Source organism: Haliotis rufescens, unplaced genomic scaffold (assembly GCF_023055435.1).
Source record: "Haliotis rufescens isolate VD_foot unplaced genomic scaffold, xgHalRufe1.0.p SCAF_25, whole genome shotgun sequence".
In the NCBI taxonomy this organism is placed as follows: Eukaryota; Metazoa; Mollusca; class Gastropoda; order Lepetellida; family Haliotidae; genus Haliotis; species Haliotis rufescens.
The window spans coordinates 5,930,266-5,935,055 of record NW_025963946.1 but is presented as its reverse complement, the minus strand read 5'-3'; positions in this window follow the sequence as shown (position 1 = coordinate 5,935,055).

The following is a 4,790-nucleotide window of genomic DNA, read 5'->3' as shown; positions in this document are numbered from 1 at the left end:
TCTATGGTAGCGATGGGTCTGTCTGTTTTCATATGCCTTATTGGCAAGGCCGCGTCTCTGTTTTTTTAACGCAACTGGCAGGTCTGTGCGAATGGAGACCTTCTTTCTGTTTAATAAAGCTGACATCTTGAAACTTGCCTAACGCATCATTTGTCTATCAGCCATCAAATCAAACTTCATAACAATCGACTTGGGCCTGTCAGCTGATTGCGGTGTACTAGCCAGACGGGGTAGCCTGTGTATCGCGGCAAAATGCATGGCCTGTGCCCCGGAAAATGCATCCTAAAACTTTTTGAGAATAATATGATGTGTGAAATGTTTAAACCTTGCAATTAGTGGGTTGAATAAGCGACTACATATATGCATCACTATGTATTTTGTGTATGTGTGCGGGAAGGGGTGTAAAAGGTGTTGGTGTGTGTGAGTGTCGGGATATGCAGATGTGTGGGTACAGCTGTAGATGGGATTGACTATACGCGGGTGGGTGTTTTGGTATGGGAGTTACGACGTGCGTGCGTGCTAGTAATAATGGTGTGTGTGTATATCCTGATTTTATGGTCTCTTACAGCCCCCCTGTATCTCCAGGCTCGCATTTCGATAAACGTTAGTGTATGTGTACGGAAATGCAGCCCTTTACATCGAGGAATACCGCTGCTGATCTGCCACAAAAGAATTCATTGTCGCAAGGGGCCTTTTAGTTAAAAAATATATTTAGGCTCAGAGTTTTGATTTTAATAAAATACATTATTTTATCAGAATATCTAATTTCGGCCCCTTAGCAACCTTTAACAATAACAACCAACATAATATCAGCGGTAGAAACTAATATTTTTGGTCCTCTAGTCGTTAAAATGATTGTATATAGCAAAACCCTTAAAAATGGCAATCTACTAGTCCTTATGATACCTTAACTATTGGGAAGTTTAGCAAGGACTATAAGACTAGTGGCAATTTCTAACCCTGAATATTGTCCGAATTATTATCAGTGCCTGAGTGAGTTTGGTTTTAGAGCCATTGTGTTTAATACAGAATGAAATATAGTGCCAAATGCTGAAACTCAGATCATTTTAGAGTTTAAATAATCAATCTAAATCTCTTTACATATTCCATTTGTAACAACGAAATAATTACCTACATTTTTTCGTTGGAGTTTAAAAATTTGCCTCAATCATGCTTCTTGTGCTCAGGTGAAGTCACATATTAACGTCGTGCGAGAAAATGGTCGTTGCACCTACCAAAGTCGGCTTGGCATGGACAACGCTTACATCTGTGATTTTAGCAGAAAGCATTAATGAATAATCATATTTTTGTCATTCTGGAATTCTCATATCAAGCCAATTAAGAAAAATACGTCACAAATATACAGCATAAATCTTACATAAAAAACGCAAATATCGTTTCCGTTTAATGATAATAATTTCAGAAGTTTTCCATGACACAATATTCGAAATTCGAAACGTCATAGATTCCATTAAACAACGAATCATAATACCTCGAAGTGCGAAACAACAGGCTGACATCTTAATAGTATATTGATTTTTGAAAGTTAATTGGATTTATTATTGTTCCAGATTTTGCTTTGTGGTTGAAAACACAGCCACATATAATTTATTGTGCACAGTACTGTGTGTGGCGAGTCACATGTAAAGAGGTATGATATTATATACCAGTTGCTTTCTTAGTTAATAACAATCTACAAATAAAATATCAAATATTGGACATTACAATTTTAACTAGATTCACAACTGCGTAGATAGTAGGTACATGTCTAAAATATTATCTAACAGCAGAATTTGTGGAACAAGATAATATTTTTTAATCTAAAAAATACGAAATATCTTATTTGGGATTGATCTAATTCTTTTACTGTATACTGGACCTGGTAACGAAATTTGAAATTGTCTGAGATATTGTCGGTGGATAACAGGCTGGATTAAATGGACTGAGAAGTAGAGATAGATTGTTTAGGTTCAACATGTTTTACGACAGAGCTTGAAAATGTGCAGTGAAAAATATTGGTCAAGGTCCTCTGCTGTTTTGCAGTTTTGGACACGGACCATTCCGTTATGTTCACATAATACATAGAGGATATTTCATGTGTGGAGTGAAATATCATGGTTCTCTCATCGAGAGACCGGGGAAAGGAGATATTTTCACGAGAAACTATTTACACCTCGGTGGAAATAGATTTCTGTATTTTCATTTTAGTTTTTGACATTTTCGCTTTTGGTTTTGACCTTTTCGTTTTTGTTTTTGACATTTTCATTTTAGTTTTTGACATTCTCATTTTAGTTTTTGACATTTTCGCTTCACTTTTCAGCGATTCAATATCTTCTTTATACATGATTTATCACATATTTATATGACAAATCGTGTTAATTTGCAAAAAGTTGATGATATACAAAATCAACTTTAACAAAAAATATTCACTGGTCAAGTAATAAAAATCAGGCTTTGCGAAACGAACAGCCTCGATTGACGAGTTAAATGAAAAAAATACAGTTTATAAGGAAACATTACTGAGAGAAGAACAAACGACAAGAAGTGATATTAACTCCACAAATGACCTTCTGTCGTTATTTTGCCTTGTCAATGTGGAACTAACGTAAAAGGTAGGGCTGCAACGATACACCTAAGTCACGATACGATACGTATCTCGATACTTACATCACGATTCGATACGTATCTCGATACTTACATCACGATTCGATACGTATCTCGATACGCTACGAAACATACTGTGACAAGAGAAGACAAGAGATAAATGAATATAACTTAGTTTATTAAAATGAAAAATTAAATGAAAGTGAATGAATGTTCATGAGTCATAAAATATATACTGTAATGAGTAATTTAACTTAATAAATCATCTGTGATTTCCATGTAATGGCTAGCAAACACAAAAGTAACAGTCCTACATATTTGGAAGTTGTGACTAGATGGTAGGAGTAAATACTAAATGTACCAGTGTCCAGTAACTAATGATTTGCCATTTTCATGTATAAAGGCAAAAAACAATTAAAAACAATTATAGCAACAGCCATGTTATACAACATTTGAAAGGTCTAATCCTGGTGTTTATAAATATGAAAGTTATTTTTATCACATTATTTAAATAATGCATTGACAACTTAATTAAGTTCGTTGTAAATTATAAAAAATGTAAGCTAACACATTCATAACGTCCAAATTAAGGACCAAAGAAGCGAAAATTTGACGATTTGGGGCAAATATAAGATTTCAAAAGATCTACTTTTCATTTCTTTTTTATTTTCATTATTTATTTATTTATTTATTTTAAAATATTTTAAAAAGAATTATGAATAGTAACTGTTTTCACCCATTTCCGGATAACAGCGGCTGTCCGCTCAGTAACATGAAGAGATACCTCCGTTTTTGAAAGCTTCGTATGAATAACACGTTCGTCGAAGAAAGCTTGTTTGTTCATCTACACGCTCGTGACATTGCCTGGAGTCTTTTCGTTGCTATAACATCAGATTTCATTGGATAACAAATTGTTTCCAACGACGCTTTCTTGTCGAAATCTGCTACAAGGTTCATGATTGGTCAAATTGAGCACGTGACTTGAGGCAGGCAATCAAATTACAAATCCTCGTGTACGATGAATTTCAGATTTTTACGAAATATTTTGGTTAAATCGTGTTATTCTGAACGTTTTAAGCAGGAAATCGCGATCTATATTAAAAATATGGAGCTTCGTGGATGTATCATTTTAGGTTACAAGCTGTGACAAAGATTTTTCATGCATATATTTTGGCATTGAACATCGTGTCCGAGCCGAGAAATCGAGGCGACGAAAGCCGAGATGTCATTTGACTAACATTACACGCGATCGCATGAAAAGATGGAAATAATAACTTAGCTGTAAGTTTGACCACTTTTAGATATATTTTTATTGCTTTTATTTATCACTTTGTATAACATATTTAAAGATTTGCTTGAAACGTCTTTGTTTTGCTCTTTGACATGTTCGATGTGCACCCGTTGTCGAAGTGTGAGTCCGAGAATTATATTTTCAATGACATTGCGGGAAATAGTGAATAACTTTTTAATCTATCGATAAAAAATGATAAATTGAAATAGAATACGTATTTCAGACATTGTGAGATGTGATAGATTTAATAAATGAATGGTATGACAGGTAGGTTCTTAAAACTATATACTATTTTGACGTGACTACGGCTTGGCCGGTTAACCGGCCTACGGACCCTAGGGACTCGATACTTCTTGGCCGGTTTACCGGCCTACGGCATTGAAAGAGTTAAAACACATTTAAAACGTATCCGTGATAAAAGTTTATTACAAAATACAAGACGTACATATATACGTCTTTGACAAAACGTATCGTGAAAAATGGAGATTCAGCACCTCACAAATCGCACACCGTATCGTATGGAGTGAATCGCGATGCATCGGTGTCCCGGGATATCGTTTCAGCCCTAGTAAAAGGACGTCAACAGTTTGTATATATAGGTGTGCTCTTACGGCAAAGTGAGACAGTTTAAGGGGAGTTAACTCTTATATTGTATGACACTAGTTCTGTCAAAGTGTTCTGTTCGCTGCAGTGAAATATCAAGTGTTATGTTCACTGCAATGAAAATATCATTTTTCTCAAATTCAGAAAACTCAGTCTTTCACACTGAAGTAAATTGTAAAGAGTTTAAATTGTCAATGGCTCTGGGATTTCTTCAAATTACTTTGTCAACTTGCGTTGACTTAGAAAAAAAGGCTTGAGTGTAATGGGATCTTTATCAGTATTTCACGATATA